The 20,843-nt window shown below is 49.3% G+C and overlaps 1 protein-coding gene and 1 pseudogene across 1 annotated transcript in view; one reads left to right on the top strand and one right to left on the bottom strand.

Annotated features, from left to right (window-relative positions):
* The window catches only part of Sdk1 (sidekick cell adhesion molecule 1), a 952,579-nt gene that overhangs the window by 590,926 nt on the left and 340,810 nt on the right, over positions 1–20,843 (top strand). The gene's annotated exons all lie outside the window — the stretch shown is intronic.
* On the bottom strand, positions 2,588–2,905 carry LOC127202517 (protein mago nashi homolog; annotated as a pseudogene).

The following is a 20,843-nucleotide window of genomic DNA, read 5'->3' as shown; positions in this document are numbered from 1 at the left end:
TCTTAAGCATGGATGTGGCAGCATTAACAACGTTACGTTCCCTTCCTACACAGTTTGCACATTAAGAACTGTTTCCTGCCGGGTGGTGGTGGCGCACGCCTTTAATCCCAGCACTTGGGAGGCAGAGGCAGGCAGGTTGCTGTGAGTTCGAGGCCAGCCTGGTCTACAAAGTTAGTCCAGGACAGCCAAAGCTACACAGAGAAACCCTGTCTCGAAAAACAAAAACAAAACAACAACAAAACAAACAAACAAACAAAAACAACAACAACAAAAAGAACTAAAGGGGTCCTTAGTACATCATTACCAGGATGACCCAGCGGGCACCCTGCTCGCCTGCCCAAGCCTAGCCCTGGCTTATACACACTCAGGTCTTGTTAAAACCCAAACCAAATCCTAAGTCCTAACCTGACAGCATACACTCATGTTTGGGGTCAGGCAGATGCCAGGCAACCAAGACTGAGCCAGGCTGGGACCTCCCCGGATAGAAGTCCCCTGGCTCCCACCTCCCGGGCCAGCAACCTCTACACACTCTCCCCATGACCTTATCACGCAGTCTCCATTGCCCAAGCCCCCGACGCCGCGTGTAAGGAGCCCCATCTTAACTTTTCATAACTCCCCCAGCCATAACTCTCCTATTATGGGGAAGGGGAAACCAGCTAGAAGAGGGGTGTGACAGAGATGGAGGAAGGCAGAAGTCCCTAAGTCAGAGTCACTAGTGCTGTCCTACTTGGGCCCAGGAGTTGAAGGCAGAGTGGCCCAGGAGACTCCATCACGCTGGGAGGAGGGGTCTCAAACCTGCTAAGTTCTTCATACAGAAGAGTGCTCCTACTCTGGCAGGCCTGGCTGGCCCCTTCCTGAGCCAGCTGCTGGGCATTGAGCTCCTCCCCAGGCTGTTCTCTATAGCAGGGTGTAAGGCATGAGGGTCTACACAATCTGATTGCCCGCCTTGGTGGTCTCTTGGCTAATTGCAGGGCAGCGTGTCCGACCGTATGTGTGATGCACGGATGTGTGGAGGCCAGAGGTCAAAATCAGGTGTCTTCCTCGGTCCTTGTTTGCTTGATTGATTTTGAAACAAGCTCTGTCTCTCACTGACGCTCCAGTTCGCTGATTCCCCTAGACTGACTGGCTAGTGAGAACCCCCAGTATCTGCCTGTTTGCCACACGTTGCCTAGTACTGGGGTTATAGACATGCACATCTGTGCCCGTATTCTATGTGAGTTCTGCAGATCTGAGGGCTTGGGAAACAAGCATTTTACTCACGACGCCGTCCTCCAGCCCTCCCCCGCAAATAACCCCAAAATTTCAATATTTGGTGTTCGATTCCTGTTTATTTTTAAAATTACTCATTCATTCATTCATTCATTCATTTATTCAGAGGGGAGGTTGGGGAGCACCTGGCCAAAGGACAGCTTACGCGGGTCCCTGGGAACTAACTCAGGCTCTGAGGCTTGCAGCAGGCGCCTCTGCCCTCTGAGCCATTGCCACAGCCCTTAGATTTGCCTTTGAGGATCCAGAACTCTGGCTGTGAAAGACACTGTCGCTCCACAATAGGGACAAAACCAAGAAGAATCCAATATTAAAACCCCCATACCAGCACTAATATGCTCCAAATGAATAGATGCTTTTAAAGGAAACAGCTCCAGGAAGTCCTTTTACTCTGGTTGTTATTTTTATAATTCTAAAATGTGGAAACAGAGGCCGTTGAGAGCTCCTAATGTCCTTTAGATGCTTAGACTTTAACAATACTGAACATGGGCCTGAGAAATGGCTCGATGGATCAAGAGCACTTGCTACACAATTATAAGGGCCTGAGTTCAAATCCCTACAACCCATGTAAAACACTGGCATGCTGCGCACCTGTGAACCTGGCACTGTGTGGAGGAGAAACAGAAGGATCGCCAGGGGTTGCTGACCAACAGCCGAGCTCCAGGTTCAGTGAGTGACCCTGTCTCAGGAGAATAAGGTGAGAGTGGTAGAGTGGGATGCTGATGTCCTCCTCTGGCCTCTGCATATGCACGCAGACATACACGAAACAGACACACACACACAGACACACAGGTTTCAGCACACTATATGCTCATATACTCCTCCATACACAAAAGATACCAAAAGAGGTATTGACTTGCACTAGCAGATCTTAAATGGCCAAAGACAGATTCTGGAGGGAGAGGTGGGGTAATTAATTCCTTATACTGTTTATAAAGCTGAAAGGATGTGATAACTCACCTGGAGTCCTTTGGCATCTCTAGGCAAGTGTTCCCAATTTCTTTATCAATGAGGATGGTCTTGTAAATCAGTTGTTCCTATATTAAGGGAAAGGCTTTTGCTGCAGTAAATGACCTTGCTCCCTCTTGCCTCTCCTACCTCCTTTACCCATGAACCTTGAAGATTTTTTAGATCCAGGGACAACTTGAATTGTCACTGGTAAAAAGGTACAGTTAAAGGATACTGCTTTTTTTTTTTTTTTTTTTACACATTTATTAAAGACCGTCATTTATTGTTTATAAGAATTGCCCCAATATAGAGGAAAAGAATCCTAATTATGGTAACTAAAAACTCCCACCCCCCTGTGCCCACAACATCTAATCTAGATTGGTTTAATCTTTAAGTGTAATCCGATAAGACTGAAGACTAAACACTTCAGGTCCTGGACAAGATAATAAAACACTGGCAAGCCTTCTGGGTCCTTGGACTGGCTGACATCAATAAATACATCAATAGGGAAGCAATTTTTGATGTTGTAAGAGAGATGCGTCATCTCTAATGACGATTCCAAGCTCCTGCCGGCCTACTCAGTCAGGAGGGAGCCGCAGAGCGTCATCTTCTTTGGTGGTTTCCCTGCCATCAATACTTCTCTTTAACTCTTCCAGCACACTTTTATGTAATAAGCCTCTTTCCTGATCATGACATCATTTTTTTAAAGTTTATTTTTATTTTATGTACATTGGTGTTTCCCCTGCATGTACATCTGTGTGAAGGTATCAGATGCCCTGGAGAACTGGAGCGGCAGAGTGCTGTGAGCTGCCATGTGGGTGCTGGGAATTGAACCCAGGTCCTCTGGAAGAGCAACCAGTGTTCTTAACCACTGAACCATCTCTCCAGCCCCCATGACATCATTTTTGTAATCGCCGTTGTTGGCATATCACAGTTTTCCATCAGGTCGGAACTCAAACTCCAAGAACTCATGACTGAACTTGCCTTTGTGACCCATGTAGTAGTAACGTAGACAAAAGCCACTCTCCATGGCTCACAAAGACCGAACTTTAGGGACAGATCACACTGCCACGTTTGGCACCCTATACTGATGTAGTGGTTTGGTGGCCAAGGATACCGCTTTGGGGCAGAGATGTGGCTCAGTCATTAGAATGCTTGCCTAACATTCACAGAGCCTTGGTTATGATGCCCAGCATCACAGAAGCCTATCATGGTGACACACACTTATAAACCCTAAAGAGGCGGAGGTGGTCAGGAGTTCAGAGGTCATCCTCAGTTATTCAATGAGTTCAAGGCCACTTGGTGCTCCATGAAATCCCATCCCCTACCAGAAGTTCAGCTTTAGAATTTGGGAGCTATGGATTCAAGTTCTGTTTAGAAGCAAACATCTGAACCCATCAGAATATAATTCTAACTACTCAGAAAGCAGCCTGGCCTGATGGAGATCCCCTGGCCTTATGCCACCCTGACCCATAGTGTCCCAACATCACACCTTCTACTGACACTGTCTGTGTAGGTCACCAGCCACTCCAAACCTTGCTTTCCCCACACAAGGAGCAGGCTGAAGATCAGCACAGAGATTCTTTGTACACTGCAGGCTCTCAAGTTTTTCTTTTTAAAGTATAAAAATGAGAGACTACAGGGGAAGTCTGAGAACACCATCTGTCACCCAGTCACATTGTAACTTTGGAGAATGTACAGATGTGCACAAGGATGTGCAGCCCGTGGAGGCTCCCTAGGCACAAGGTGCGGTAGCACAGGTGAGTTTCCATGTCAGCGACGCCTCATCACGTGCCGCCACGTGGCTCTTGCAGAGGGGTCCCGCCATTGGCACCACTTAGATTTCTTCGTGTGCTTTGCCCATATCAACTCAGACCCCGGCACAGTGGCCACTTAAGAGTATAACGTTGTAAGTGAATTTTCAGGAATAGAAGGGCAGAGTATGAGAGGGCTGCTTCTTCGTATGTGTGTCTTTGTGGGTGGGGCGAGGATGCAGACAAGCATGAAGTCATCGTGGGCCAACTCTTGAGAATTGTTCTGCCTTTCGTCTTGTTGAGACGGAGTCTCTCTTGGTGTTGGTGTTAGGCTAGCGGGCCTAGGAGCTCCCAGGTGGTCCTCCTGCTGTCTCTCCCTCCCACTCCGCCACAGGGTGCTGGGATTACAGATGTGTACACCCACCTCTCGGTTTGTTTGTTTGTTTTTAATTTAGGTCTTGTCAGGTTCATGCGGTGATGGGAGCTTTTATCCACTGAGCCATCTCACTGACCTCTACATGAGCACATGGTGAGCTGGCTAGGAGATTCATAAAGCACATCTCTGGGTGTGACTATGAGGATGTTTCCAGCAGCAATTAGATTAGGAGGCCACGGGCATAATCAAATGCTTTAACGCAGGGATACACTCAGCAGTTGACTGAGCTACTAGGAGGTGTCGGGACTGTGGAAGAAGGAAGTGGGTCTCTGGGGGGTGGATTCTAAAAAGGGTGTGTCTTATCCCTGTTGCTCATCTCTACCTCCTAGCTGCTGTAAAGTCAGCAGCTATACTCCACCATAGCCACGACTGTATAGCATGCTTTGTGCCACCCTACAGCCAGAACCAGAACCCACCCACTATACACTAAAACCTCAGAGACCATGAACGAAAGTAAACCTTTCCTCCTTTGCTTATGTCATATATTCTACCATAGCTGCACAGTCTAATGACATGTTTGTTGTTGTTGTTGTTGTTGTTTTCAATTTTGTGGGTATGAGTGTTTGGCCTGTATGTAAGTGGACTGTGTGCATGCAGTGTCCAGAAGAGGCCACTGAGCCCTCTTGGGACAGGAGTTCTGGATGGTTGTAAAATGCTGGGAACTGAACCCAGGTCCTCTGTAAGAAGAACAAGTATTCTTAACTCCAGCCCCACACTTAAACATTCCTAAATCCTTTGATACATAGAAGTATTTCTCCCCTCAAGGCAGATAGTTTGTATCAACATTCTTCATGTTGAAAATGCTTGTCTGTTTTCTAACAATACACAAAAACATTTAGCTATGCACTATGTCCTTTCCTCATGGGTGTGAAGGACCTATGTGTCAGGCCTGCGGTGGGACCCCAGAGCCTGTGTGGTACTGTCCCCTCTCTGCAGACAGGCAGAGTGAGTCGTTCCGGGGCCTGGAGGACTTCCCTCTGCATCCTTTCCTCCCTCTCATCTTCCTGTATTGAAGTAGTCACCTTTTTTATTCCTATAGGAAATGCTGGTATTTTTCTCCTAACACCAGGGCTACCCTGTGACATTTAAATTTTGTTATGTGAAAGTACGGCACGCATACAGAAAAGTCTAAAAATCTCAGTGGAGGGAATTATCCTTCCTCAGTAAAGGCCTGTGTTGTCACTACATGGATCAAAATCAAAAGTGCTCATTTAGATTTCCCACTGTGGATGACTGCAACTATATGTATATAATTATATATATTTATATATAATGTATATGCATACACATATATACATGTATAAGTATATATATTCCTGATTTTCCAGTCTTAGTGTGACACAAAAGCATATGGCATTCAGCATTACACTTTGAATATGGAATCTGGATCTTTCCCCACGTTCATTACTGTTCTCATTAGTGTGACAAAACACCCATCCTAAGCAACTTAAGGAAAAAAAGGATTTATTTGGCTCACGCTTCAAGGGTGCACAGTCCATCATGGTGGGGGAGTCATGACAGCAGAAGCATGAGGCAGCTGGCCACATTGTATCCACAATCAGGAAGCAGAGAGAGATGGAATGTTGGTGCTCAGCTCGCTTTCTCCTTTGTACGCAGTCCAGGACCCCAGCCTAGGGGATGACGCTGCCCACACTTAGGATAGCTCTTCCCTCCTCAGTTAACACAATCTAAAAATATCCCCCTCAGGCATTCTCTGAGGCTTACCTCTTAGGTGATGCTCGGTCCTGTCAAGCAGGTGACGATAGGAGCCAGGACGGCAGTGTGTGATCCCATCCTCCCATGATGCAGTGCAGAAGTAGTTTGTCATGGCTCCCAATCAGACACACGACCGAGGAATAAACAACTGGTGCTTCATAGCCACAGTCCTGTATGCGATGTGCACTGGATTTACAGGGCTCTTGTAACCCCATTCTAAGCTGAGAAGTGTCTGGACGTAGCCTCTTACGACAGTGTGACAATCCTTCGACCGTCTTATCCTTTGAAGCTAAACCAGGAACTGTGGTGGCAAACCAGGGCAACTTGTGAAAACGTGTGATGGAGAACTCATTACTGAAGAGTAAAGCAAGAGTTTGTATAAATCAGTTTGAACACCAGACACAAGTCAGTGTTTAACACAAACCCAGCGGTTGTTGGCTACAACTGGAAGAAAAGCTGAAACTGGGCATGTGTGTGGGAGAAGGAGCCTGTAAGGAACTGGAAGTCCCTTCATGGCGTTGTTTGGTGCTGCAGGGTGGTGGCTGATCTTGGTTTTCAACACACCTAGGAAGAAGGGACCTCAACTGAGCTCTTGCCTCCATCCGATTGGCCCGTGAACATGTCTGTGGGGGATTGCAAATTGATGTAGGAGGTCCAGCTCACTGTGGGTGGTACCATTCCCTACGCGTGGGCCGGCTAAGAAAGGTGGCTGAATGTGCGCCATGGGAGAAAGCAAGCAAGGCAGCAAGCAGCACTCCTCCGTGGCTTCTGCGTCCGCTTCCTGCTGTGCTGGAGTTCCTGCCCTGGCTTCCTTCAAGGATGGGCTGTAACTGTAACCCGTAAGATGAAATAAATCCTTTCCTCCCAAGTTGTTGTTGTGGTTTTGTCTTGGTGTTTATCACAGCAGCAGAAAGTGAACTAGAACAGGCACTTAGCCAGCCAGGTGACGACATGCCACTGTCTCAGGACTACATGTGTGTGTGTATGCACATACACGTATGCATGTGGAGGCCAGAAGTCAACATAAGGTGGCTTCCTCAGTTGCTCTTCCACTTGACGTGTGTGTGTGTGTGTGTGTGTGTGTGTGTGTGTGTGTGTGTGTGTGATGCATCTCTGGTGTGTGTACATGAGTGTGTGGGTGCACATGCCTATGGCCATGCATGCAGAGCTGAGAGGAGGACAGCATGTGTCTCCCTCCATCTGTCTCCCGATTCCTTTAGACAAGGCCTATCACTGAACTTGAAACTCAGCATGTCAGCTAGGCTGTCTGTCTGGGGACCTCGTGGTCAGAGTTTTCTATCTCCCACCAGAGGCCGAGTCACAGGCATGTACAGCCGTGTCCAGCGTTTTACATAGGTGTTAGAGATTTGAACTCAGGTCCTCATGCTTATGAAACAGTCATTTTTACTGACTGAGCCATCTCCCCAACTCCAACCTCAGGACTCCGGAGGCAGAGGCCACAGCGTCTGACCCCTGGGCCTCGCACCCTTTACCCGGGCTCCAGGTTGCTCCTAACCCTTTTAGAGAACGTTCCGGTTCTGCACTGGTGGCAGGCGGCCAGCAGCTCTGCTGCCCCCACCCTCAGCCTCACTTAGCCATTCCTTTAGTGTCTGGGATGGACAGGGGGTTTAATCGTGTTGTTCAGTCAATAGCTTTCCGCTTTACCTTCCCTACTGTGGTTAATGTACCATTTTCCCCCTTTTCTTCCCCTATACAAACACTGACATGCCTGAAGTGCTTCCTCTGCTTGAAGAGAAGTTATAGCCTGCACTGTAGTAGAAAGGCACTCTGATTAAAGTGATTAAAACTATATACAGCATGCATAATTAACCTCTGCGCGGCTGTCACCGTGAGCTGATGCGCCGAGCTGATACCGTATCTGTCTGTGGCAGCCAGCGTATGCTATGTGGCCATTTTTTTTTCCTGTAGAATTTTAATCACTTGAGAGAGAGAGAGAGAGAGAGAGAGAGAGAGAGAGAGAGAGAGAGAGAGAGAGAGATCAAGGCTGTATTAATCTTCTCAATGGCTTTATAATTTCCCTTCTTTTCTGCTGCTGGTAATCAAGAAAAATAATGCTGACTTAATCATGAGGCCAAGGTCACCGCCTCCACGTTCTCTAATGGAAAGGATGTCACCAGGAGAGCCCATGGGAACCGACTGCCCCAGACTCCTCAGAACAGACTAGTGAACCCCAATCTCAGGGAGAAATGATCTAAAACATTTGCCACAGTGCAGACAAACTCACAACAACTGTTGCAGTCTGCAGACTGTCCCCTCACAGCCATCAGTGACTGCAAAACTCAGGGGTGAGCTTCAGTAGCCGGCCAAGGATCAGCGGGGTGGGGGGGGGGGTGGCCCTCTGATTAGCAGTTGGACAACACAGCTTGGTGGGGCAGTGCTGCAGCTGAGGCAATGTGGCCCCCGTATGAACTCCGACACCTTTTTTGGAGAGCTGCCAAGATCAGAATACAACTGCGATGATGTGAGGCCATGTGGTGACAATTTATGACAATGCCCCTGTTGCAGCTTCTTTCTTTCTTTCTTCCTTCATTCCTACCCCCCTCCCCCGCCCCAGTCCCTTGGTTTGTTTCTGTTTTTAAGAACACACAGACAGAAAAAACAAAAGAGGCTTTCAGCCCCAGAGCACTGGAACGTAATCAGGAAGGGCTCACTGCTCCTGTCATCCTTCCTCTCTTATTTGGTAGTTCTCCCATCAAAGCGCATCCCAGGGGTCACGGTGACAGCCCTAACATGGCCTCTATAGAAGGACGCAGCAAGCTGGCAGAGCTGTTGAGAGTTCTCTGCCCACTGCTGGGATGGACATCCCAGCCACAAAGGAAGATCTTCTTAGGCAGCCTTCGTGGATTTAGGTAACACAGACACTGTCCCAAAGAACCATCAGGGAAAGGAGGTCCGGAGTGCTTGCCTCACATCTGCCCAGGGGCTTGAGTTCTTACCTAGCATTCTCGAAGCCTCGGGTTCCATCCCAGCCCTGAATAAAACTGAGTGTGGCGATGCGTGGCCGAAATCCTAGCAAGCTCACAAGCCATCCTCAGCCAGCCTTGGACTGTAGGAGACTGTCTCAGGATAAATAATAAATAAATCAACCGCAGGGAGTCTTAGAATGACTGGACATAGCTGGCTTCCCACCAGACGACAAAATGAGGGAAAACCTCTACTGAGGCACACAGGATCTCACAATGACTCCCTGAGGCACGAACATGTGACAGGAGCCCTCTCCCTGTGTGTGTCTCATGTACAGAATCCTGAAACAAATGCTAATTTTTTTTCTCCTCTAAAGCACAGCTCCATGGTAGGCCGAGGGAGCGTAGGGCTTTTCTGCTGAGGCATGCCGCGGTTAAGGCATGAAAAGCCACGTTAGAAGCCCCTCCACTGATGGGATGCCATTGAAGGGTGACCTCAGGATAGGTTGAAGGTCAATGCCAGCTTAAGGAGGACATCCCCACCCCTACCCCTCCCCTGCCAAGAACCTCTTTCTTTTCCTTCCAGACTACCCTCACTCTGACCCCTTCTCCATAGAATTCATGCTTGGATTCAGCAAACACAACCGGTTTGGATTGTAGTCATTTTGAATTAAGATGACCTGACCCGGCCTGGGATGAAATTTACCCTTGCACCATCCATGGGAAAGGAGCACATGGACAGTCTAGACTGTAAATACCAGGTGGAGGCTGCTCCGCCTGTGTGCATGCGCAAGCCTGTTTGAAGGACTTATGGACCACTCGCGTCACTATTTACAAACGAACCGTGTTTCTTCTTTTTCTTTCTTTCTTCTTAAATGAAAGCAGACTTGGCAAGGCCCCCTCTGAAAACCACTTTGTAGCTATTTGTTTGGCAGTTTAAAATGGGTGAAATTGAATTAAAAAGAAGAAAGAACCCTGTGGTTTCGGCTTTCTCTGCTTCCTCGGAGTCACTAGGCTGCACCGATCTAGAAAGCCGTTTAATCATGCACACTGAAGACGTGGTTCTGGCTTCTCTCCCCTGCAATTACAGGAACATAGCATTTCTTCACGGATCATCCGAAGGGCCACGTAGATGCGGTCCCCATAAGAAAACCAAACACAGGGAGGGTAGCCTCGGTGAGTGTCTGGCATGGGGTCTGAAGCCAGGGAGACCCTTCCAGTGTCCTCCATGGTGACCAGGGATCTCTGGGCAGATGCCTGGAGGCCTCACAGGACAAAGCAGAGAGTCACAGGCAAACATCTTTCAACACGCCCTCCCTGGGCTGGTCACTTCCTTTCAAGTTGATGTTCCACCCAAGGTTTCTTACAGGGAGGGGAAAGAAAATTTCTTAAAACTTAAAGAATTTTCTTAGAGCCTTTTGCTCTGCTGCAGTTGAACTGGTAAGACTAGGCTCACTCTAGAGAAAGCTCAATGGTGAAAAGCCCTGGAAGAGAAAGCTCCTTTGTACACCTGGCTCCCATATAGGGAGTCATACATGTGTGTGCATGTGTCTATCTTTGAGTGCATGTGTGTTTGTATGACCATCTATGTGCATGCATGTATATGGGTGATGGGCACGTGCATGTGCACACATATGTCTATGAGTGCATGCGTGTGCACATGCATGTATGTGTATGTGTACATGTGGGCAGGAATAGCTATAAGCATTTGCAAAGAGAGCGCTTTGTCATGTGTGGCTGTCTCATTGCTAAATGAGTTCCAGAAATGCACCCACCAGGGATAAGCAGGAAACTATGGCACAGGGGCCGCATGGGGAAGATTGTACGTGTGACTGAAATGGTAGTGGAGCCTACATAGTAAAAGCGTTTGCCCTCCATCTTAAGGAGTGGCCTGTGTTGTGAAGACAGAGCCAGGTACTGGAGCCCTGTTCTGCCACACACCCTCTGTATACCTGCAAATTCCTTTCTGCTGCCTGAGTACAGCCTAACCTCCTGCGCCCTCCCCACTGCCTGCCTCTGGACTTCATCACTATTTCTGCAAAAGACTGAATACTTTAACTGTTCTGCCTTTTCTGATACACTAAAACTTCCACATAGCATCAAGAATCCTGCATCTAAGACTGGAGATGTAATTTAGTGACAGAACACTTGCCTAGCAATCCTCTAATGAGGGGCTGGGGTGTGGCTCGCTGGTAGAGCACCTGCCTAGAATCCCCCAGTGAGGGGCTGGGGTGTGGCTCGCTGGTAGAGCACCTGCCTAGAATCCCCCAGTGAGGGGCTGGGTGTGGCTCGCTGGTAGAGCACCTGCCTAGAATCCCCCAGTGAGGGGCTGGGGTGTGGCTCAGTGGTAGAGCCCCTGCCTAGAATCCCCCAGGGAGGGGCTGGGGTGTGGCTCAGTGGTAGAGCACCTGCCTAGAATCCCCCAGGGAGGGACTCGGGTGTGGCTCAGTGGTAGAGCACCTGTCTAGAATCCCCCAGGGAGGGGCTGGGGTGTGGCTCAGTGGTAGAGCCCCTTCCTAGAATCCCCCAGGGAGGGGCTGGGGTGTGGCTCAGTGGTAGAGCCCCTGCCTAGAATCCCCCAGGGAGGGGCTGGGGTGTGGCTCAGTGGTAGAGCCCCTGCCTAGAATCCCCAAGGAGGGGCTGGGGTGTGGCTCAGTGGTAGAGCACTTGCACAGTAGATTATTTTCACAGCACTTCAAAAAAAAAAAAAAAACCCACTCCTGTGGTGACTGTGTGGACTGTGCATATCCATGTCCTTGAGGCTGGCGTTCACCTGAGGGTCTCTTATATCTGATTCTGTGCGTGACACTTGAAAGGCGTCCCTGGCATTTGTACAGGATCCACTAAAATCCTTCCTTGCTTATCATCCTGTTGTTTATTGAGCATTTCTGTGTGCCGGGCACTTGGCATTTGCCTCTTTTTAACTTCACGCCAGCCTTAAGCCACGGGAGATATTAACTCCATTTCTTAGAGGAGCCGCAGTCCCACTTTGCAGGGAAGGCAGGACACACCATCTGCACCCGCATGTTTGTGACTGGCCGTTGCACTCACGCGTAATCTTCAGGACACCAGCACATTGTGAATTCGGCCTCCACCTTGGGCCTCTGCGGCTCTCCGGGGGCTGGTGACCCCTGTGTGCCTTGCTATCTCTGGCTGGGGAACAAATGTGTCAGGATTCAGGTCTTCTAGCAAATGGAATTGAAATGCCCTGCTTTGGTCTCCACAGCTCCACAGTGTCACTCTGTTTTAGTGGGACACTCCACCGAAGCCTCCCCGTGCCTGTTTGCCTCCTGCTCACCACAGACAGCACTGTAATGACAGAAGGACAGACCTAACACTTACTGAGGGGGTTCTGGAAACAGACCGAAGCATGCGCATTGGTGTTTGCTCCAAACTTGCCCACTTTGCTCCTCCTAACCATCCTGTGCAGGGGGTTATTTAGGAGGAGAAGCTGTGACATCAGGGACATGTTACCTAGGGTGTGGTACTGCTGGGAAGAAAGACAGCTCGGCCCTTCTTTGGCCATGGAGCCGGTGTGAGACACGTACATGGTTAGCCCTCGTCGTGTGTGTGTGTGTGTGTGTGTGTGTGTGTGTGTGTGTGTGTGTGCACACGCATGTGCAGGGATGCAGGGGGTAGTCTTCTAATTCTCTAGTACACCTTGTCAGTGTGGATGAGGGCAGAGCCGCCAGAGAAAGCTGTGAGGCAAGAAGGGTCAGATGCTGGAGGAAGTTACCCACGGGCACCATGCAGCGTGTGCTGCAGAGGGCACAGAAGTTGCTGTTAGGCCATTTTGTGGTTTTTATCTCCCACATGATGAAGCAGAGCCCTCATGGACTAAGCCACCGCCTCCCAGTAGCACTCTAAGTCACTGGTGTTTTGGGCTCTCTGAACATCTTGCTCCCCAACTGTTCAGCTCTCATGGATGCTCGCCGAGCTTGAGGCCTACTGATATCCGGGCTGCTATTTTTCCTCTAAATTCCGACTCCGTAGTTAGCACCCCAAGAGCACCATGGTGCTTGTGTCCCCAAAGGAACAGGTCCTGGCCCACTCAGAAGACAAGCCAGGAAGTGTCTCTGAAGATGTGAGGTTTTGCTATTCATGGGCTGAGAGAGGTGGGGCATGCTGAGCGAGGGTGGAGGATGGAGCACACAGCATGCTGAGTGATGGGGAGCCAGGGTGCACCGAGTGATGGAGAGATGGAAATGCTGAATGATGGACAGGTGGGGCATGCTGGGAGATGGAGAGTCAGGGCATACTGTGTGATGGACAGGTGGGGCACACCGAGGAATGGAGAGGTGCATGTGCCGAGTACAATGGACAGGTCAGGCATGCTGCTGGCACACACAGCTTCACAGCCTCAGTAGTTTGACAGAGTCCACTGCGAGCTCATGTAATGACCTAGGACGCCAGTTCTCTGAACCTGTGGCTCCAGCCTCCCCCATTGGTTGTACTGGGCCACCCATCCCTAAACACCAGCCAATTAGAGACAAGAAATGGTAGGAAGCAGAGAGAGGGGTTCATTCAATGTGGCCCAGTGAAGAACAGAAATAGAGTGGCCACACCCCACACCCAAGTCCATCATCCGGGGTTCTGGCATGAGCTTTAGGTTAAAGTGGAGGAAGTGCAGTGGGGTGGGGAGGAGACACGTACATGGTCAAGCAGTCCTGGCCACCGCGGGATATACAGAGAAGCGTCTGAGTCACGACTCTTCAAGGTGGTACAGGACACTCATCCTCATGAAGGAACAAGCTGGTCCTCAAAAGGTCATTGCTCCTGCTCCGGGTACGATTGTCCTGACCATCCAGGACGATTGTCCTTATCTGGTTGCAGGTGGAGGGAGGTTACTTTGTTCTGTCTTGCAAGGTTTTGCTTTTCCAAGTATCAAAGGTTACCAAGAAGCAAAGCGTTATGTTAGGGAGAAGAGGGGAGACAGGAAGAATAGACGGGGCCGTGACGTGAATCGTCCTTCAGGCAGAATAGTAGGGGTCTTGAAGGAGCCTCACCAGATAAGCAAGGGGTCTACTTTTAATGTCTGGGACACAAGGGACCAACTTGCACCAGGAGGAAGTAGGCTTAGTTAATCTGTGACCTGAGTTAAGTGGCAGGTGAGGGAGCAGGACATGCATGATGCTCTGTGACAGGGTCACTGTTTCTCTCTGGGTAATGGAGTGGGACTGGGTTAATGTAGTGTGACAGTGGTCAGGGTGCCACCACACACAAGCCCTGGGAGGCATGGGCTGGGTGTGGTAGGTGCGATCTCGCCTTGTTTGTGCAGCTCTGTCTGCTAAGGGCCTGGTTCTCTGAGGGCTTGTGTTCTCAAACAGAGAGGTGAAGGACAGTTAAGGATTCATCTCTGTCATAAAAAAAAAAAAAAAAGACAGGCACAAAACTGAGGCAGAAATGCTAAACTTTCATTCTACTATGGGCCAGCTGGCCCAAATGAGGAATTCATGATTTTTGTTGTTAATGATGATGATTTATTTGGTTGGTTGGTTGGTTGGTTGATTGGTTTGGTTTGGTTTTCCAGACAGGGTTTCTCTGTGTAGCCCTGGCTGTCCTGGAACTCATTCTACAGTATAGACCAGGCTGTCCTGGAACTCACTCTGTAGACCAGGCTGGCCTGGAACTCAGAAATCCACCTGCCTCTGCCTCCCAAGTGCCGTCATCACCCAGCTTGTTGACTTTTAATATATATGTATATATAACACATATATGCATGTATGTACGTATGTATATATGTATGTGTGTATGTATGTATGTATGTATGTTCCTGTCTATATCTGTGGGGGTGTGCTTATAAGTGCAGTGCCCTCAGATGCCAGAGGAGAATGGTGGATCTCCTAGAGCTGGAGTTACAGATGGTAGTAAGCTACTGGCCACGGGTGTTGCCAACAGAACCCAGGTCCTCTGCAGGAGTAGCAAGCTTTCTTAGCCACCGAGAGCCATGTCTCCAGCCCGGATCTATGCTCCTTGACCATGCTACTGGGCACCTGTCTCAGTCACTATAGAAACCCTGAAAATGACACACTCCTGCTTGGCTTTTTCAGGCACTCAGGCTGGAAATGCTAGCACCCTCGCGATTTCCATTTCAGTAGCCAAATCCACTCCCTTGGCTCATTACAAAGAAGCTTAGATGTGCGGGCTCCCCTGTGCCTGGCGAGGGTGGAGAGGGACCAGTGGATATTAGCAACACCAGAACTGCCTTCCCACGACGGCACGATAATAATTAAGCAATCATGATCAAGGCTGCCTGGGGCTTTCCTGGGGTTTTCTAAAAGGCTGCAGGAATCTTGCCTTAGGGCTGCAAATGTCAGTTGCTCATTAATTCCTCAGAAATGCCCAGAGCCAAGACTACTATTTCTAATAGCAGGCATTTGTTTGGTTATTTAACAAAACAAAACAAAATAAAAAGGTGCCTTGTCATGTCCCTCTGATGCCGGCTACTCTTTGGGCAGAGGAATGCGTTCCATTTCACGCATCACATTAGCTATAACATCTTCCCACCCCCCACCCCAGCCAAGTCATATTTGGGGATAAATCTCATCCGCATGGAATACCATCATGGGATAGAAGCCAGCAGTTGTTCTCACAGCTGTTTCAAAACCTAAGCAACTAAAACTGCATTTGAATGTTTATTTGAATAATCCTCTCTCCCCAGCAACCGAGGTGGGATCTGCCTACCCGAGGCCTGCAAATCGGTATTTACAATTCTGTTCTCTGTGGGCATTGACTCACAGACAGAGCCTTGCCTTGTCACCTTAGCATCAAAGATGCTGTCCCAAGGACTCAATCAAAGGAGACCCACAGATGTAGGGAGGCGTAGGCTGTGCTTTACTTAAGCAAGACTGGGTTTCCTCTTCTTTTACAGAGAGTGAAAGATTTCGTGTCTCCTGCCTGGCTTGCCTGCCTGCCATGGGACCCATGTGGAAACTCAACAGATTCAAGTTGTAGAGCTGGTCAGGCCGTGTATGTCGGAAACAACTCCTAGTTGCAAGCAACAATGAGTCACCGCCTAAACTGGCATTATTTTCTGGGTCTTGCTCCATCCCAGTGCATTGCCCCAGGCATCTGGGATGGAACTGGAAAGGGTTAGTTAATATGTATTTATTTCGTGTCGGAGATAAGCGCACATGCTGGTGAGCGTGCACATGCGTGGAAGCCAGCAGTTTATGTTAGGAGGGTCCCTCACTGAATCTGGAGCTCACCGATTGACTGTCAAGTGAGGCTCAGGGATCCTCCTGACTCTGCCTCCCCAGTGCATGATGCCAACCCCAGTGTTTTCTGTCTTTTTGTTTTGTTTTGTTTTTCACATGAGTTCTGGGGATTGGACTCAGGTCCCCATGATTGCACAGCGAGCCCTTCACTGCATTAGTCATCTCCCTAGTCCTGGAAAAAAGGCTTTTATGAAGGGCCAATCAGGACACGGACTGCACCCCACCAATAGATAGTCATGCTATTTGCTTGGTTGTGTGGAGTGGGTTTACAAAGCATTTAGGGACCCAAAGAGAAGATGTCTTAAGGAACGGCGAGGCTAGTGCATTCATGATCTGAGGCATGCAGTTTGTAGATAGTGGTGTTTTGTCTAGTATGTCATCAGAGGGTCTCTCCGTGTTAGCCTTGGCTGTCCTGGACTCACTTTGTAGTTCAAGCTGGCCTCGAACTCGAACTTACAGTGATCCGCCTGCCTCTGCCTCCCCAGAGCTGGGATTAAAGACGTGCGCCACCATGCCCGGCTCTAGAAACAACTTTGATCAAGTGCAGAAATCGGACCTTAGGATTTTTTTTTAGTGTGCAGATTTGTACTTACAGTATCCAAATGCTTGCAGTATTTGTGGAGAAGAACTCATTTCTACACTGGGCGGAGGTGCAAGGGATCCTGGGAGGAAGAAGGGGCCTGCCGTGAGGGGTCTGTGCACACAGGGAGACAAGGTTTTCACATCTGGCTCTCTCCTCACTTTGCATAGGACCTACACCCACTGTAGTTCTTTTCTTTTCTTTTCTTTTTCCCCTCTAACCCCAAAATAAATTCATGAGCATTTTTGAAAATCCTAAGAATGTTACAAGGAATTGTGAAATTTCATTTTCTATTAAAAAAGGATCTGGCACCGGCACACTGATTCTGACTGTTAATGTTTTAATGAGATGCCTCGATATGACTTCAGAGTTCCCTTGGATTCGCACCCCTGGTCCTTTAGACACTCTGGGACCTTGAGGCCTCGAAAACCCACTAGCAGCTCTTGGCTGCCTTAAGCCTGATAAGGATGCACTGAAAGTCATATCTGATGCCCCCAAGATCATCCAAATAGCTGGGTCTTTGATAAGAGAATAGAATTTAACTGAATCCATAATAGTGTGTGTGTGTGTGTGTGTGTGTGTGTGTGTGTGTGTGTGTGTGTGTGTCCATTGCTTCTTTCAGAATGTATTTTGCCTACGTATGGACAGGTGTGTGAGCGTCTGGCACCTGTAAATGTGTGTATGTGCAAGTGTGGAGGGTGCATATGTGCATGTATGTGTGTATATGACCTTAGAGGTCATTTCTCAGGTACCATCTACTTTTATTTTGGTTTGGGTGTTTTGTTTTGTTTTGAGATGGTGACAAGAGCAAAAAAAAAAAAAAACAGTGAGCCTGGGCCTTGCCAGTTGGCTAGGCTCGTTAGCCAGGAAGGCCCAGAGATTCTCTTGTTCTCACCCGCTACCCCCAGCACTAATATTACAAGCCCCACACCTGGCTTTTTATGGAGATAATGGGGATAGACCTCAGGCCCTCACACTTGTAAGGCGAGTAAGGTGAGTGCTTTACCAGTGGAGCCATCCTCACACCTGTGTCCTAAGGCACCTCGTCGTTGGTGAAGCTTACAACAGGCCCCGAGGGAGGTCACTGCCATCTACCTTGGTCCCTGACATGCAAGGCTCAGTCAGCACAATGAATGTGGCATAGGAGACAGACCGAGGCGGGCTGCTTATCTGGGGCAGAGGTAGCCACTTTAGAATCTGGCTTGGCAGTGTCCAAAGCTAGCAGGCCCTACCACCAGGAGCAGCCTGGCCAGATGACTTTCCAAGATGGTGTCCTTCTGTCTCCCAAGGCTGGCCAGCCAATCTCCTGTTGGCTTGGTGAACTTTGTGAACCTGCCTTCCTGGCCTTTGCCTACTGAGTCTGAGTGAGGTTTAGAATCTTCTGGTTAGCTGGTAGCTGTCCTGCTCTTTCCACTTGTAGAAAGTTCTAGTTAGTTCTACAGACGTGAGTTACCCAATATGGTGGCCACTGTGTTTCCCGGCTTGTTGAACATGGCTTGGATTGGCGTGTATGTGCTGCTTGTGTAAAATCCATCGGAATTGTGAGGATTTGGTACCAACAGAAATGTCAACCGTCTCCACCTTAAGCTTTTATATTGATCACGTGTCAAAATGATATTTGGATGTATCGGGTGAGATAAAATATTAAACGCATGCTTACCTTTAAAAGAGGTTTTTCTGAATTTGGCAGATGGCTTGGCTGGCAGAGCGCTTACTAGGCAAAAAGGATGACCTGAGCTCAGATCCCCAGAACCTGTGTCAAAAAGCCAGGTGTCAGCAGTGATAGCTTGTAAGTCCGGAGCTGAGGAGGTAGACACGTGACAACCCCTGAGGCCCATTGGCCAAACAGCCAAGCCTACTTGGTGAGTTCTATCCAGGCCAGTGAGGGGCACTGTCTCAAAAAATAAAAAATAAAAATGTCACCTGAGTTGTAAGTGTGTGTGTGTATGTTACACACACACAGACACACACACACACATGCAATGATAAAGTTTTGATAGCTCTTGCCTCCCAAGTCCCATATTCATCTACTTGTATAAATTGCACGCTGCTCCTAGTGAACAAAGCTGCTGCACTCACTAGGGAGAACTTGACTCTACAGCTAACACTGCGCCTGCATTTATGTGTGAATTTTATGTCAACTTCAGTTGTGGTGATAAATGTTCTGCAGTTTCAGGAGCTCCCAGCAATGCCCATTCGCACCCTGCTGTGGGTCCTGTCTGCAGTTGTCTCTCCATTGGCCTTGGCCAAACTGGTCTAAGCTTGGCCAAAGTATACGCTTTTCTCATTTGGGCCCCAGTCCCTGATGGAACGGCTATTGTCTGCAGACGCTCTGGAAGTTCTAAGAGTGAGCAGAGACACGGGTAAGAAACAGCACGTCCACACTTGACAAAACCCCCTTTGGGGGCCTGGGGAGAGACAAGCAGTAAGATAGTTGCTTTGCAAGACTGAGGACCTCGGCTTAATCTCCATGTGAGGAGCTGGGTGTGGCGGCTCACTAGTGAGATGGGCGGTGGAGACGAGGATCCTTGGGGCTCGGTGACAGCTAAGTTAGTAGTTGGTGAAGTTCAAGACACCCCCCCTCCTCCTCCAAAGCAGAAGGTGCCTGAAGAACAACAGTGAAGATTGTTCTCTGATGTATGCATGCATGAGCACACATGTGCATGCTCTCCTTTGGAATGAGAAAGAGAACGTGGCACACCATAGTCCGTGTCAATCCTGATGACCATGTGATCAAATCTATTGGTGACTCCTAGGCAGGGAGTAGGGCATGCTCTCAGATCAACCTCTGTGCTCCTGGTAGGACTGTCCTACCCACCTGTCCATTGTCTGTGTGTCTCTGGGTCTACCTACTGGAGGTCACACTCCTGTCATCTTTCCTGGAGGAAGGTACTAGAAGCCATAACCTCTTCAGTAGCCGAGATGTTGCCACCGGCTTCCTGCACTAGAGGACGTGAGCACCATGCGCGGCTTTGCAGCCCATCCTGAAGCGAGTTCTGCTTGTTGCTCAGCGATCCACACCTTCCCGGGCCATCACGCCTGCTTTTAATCAGCTTGACTCTCAGCGGCGCCATGAGCGCGTAGCGTTCTTCCGTTCTCAGTTTCACCTAGTTCCTAGCAGTTTGAGGTTATCACACTCCCAAGACATCAGATGCTGAGTCCCCTTCTTCTCCGGGCCACTCTGTACAACTGAACAACTCCACTGGGGACCATGCTAATGTGAGCTTTCGTCAGAAGGGGTGACGTGCGAGTCTCCGATTCGATGTTCTTGCTTAGGCTGTCCCTTTGTGGCCGCCCTCACCCAGATAAAGAGCAGCTCCGTCAGCTCTCACCATCTTGGAATTCTGCTTCCCTCTCGATCCTGGTTACCAATCACTGGGGAGGCGCTGGGATGTGGCTTTGACAGTAGAGTGCTTGCCAAGCTGACCCAAAGCTTGGTCCATCCCTGACACCGTGGAAGCCAAGGATGGTGGTGCACACCTCTAATCCCAGCACTGGGGAGGCGGAGGCAGAGTAGAGCACAAGTGCCGTGACTGCCTAGGCTCTACAAGACCCCAGCTCAAAACAACACGGAAAGAAAGCAGCTGGGATGCCAGCATTTGGGGAGATTTACAAGGCCCATTTCTTTCCCGCGTCATTTCACTGAAGTTCCCTCCACCACAGCCAGTTCACACTGGAAGCATTCTGCTTGGCAAGACAGGCTCCTAGGCGTGTTTTCTACCTGCTGGGGTATCTATGGTGACGGTTTTCTGCCACTGCTTGAGCGCCAAATTCTCCCAACCTCCCACCAGGAGCTTCTGGCTTCCATCGCCTAAGTGCTAAAACCAGTAGCTTACATCTCAGGGCTTTGTGGGAATAGCATCAACTTCTAGGTACCGGTTTCTGTACCCAACCCGCTGTCGTCGCAGTGACCAGCAACCCCCAGCTCCCTGTGGCCTCTCACAGCGACATTCATTTTTAAGCAAGAGCTGCCAGGACTCGGCCGTGGCTCTGCTAAGGCTG

Source organism: Acomys russatus, chromosome 19, assembly GCF_903995435.1.
Source record: "Acomys russatus chromosome 19, mAcoRus1.1, whole genome shotgun sequence".
NCBI classification, from domain to species: domain Eukaryota; kingdom Metazoa; phylum Chordata; class Mammalia; order Rodentia; family Muridae; genus Acomys; species Acomys russatus.
This window is presented reverse-complemented; position numbering and strand designations above follow the sequence as displayed.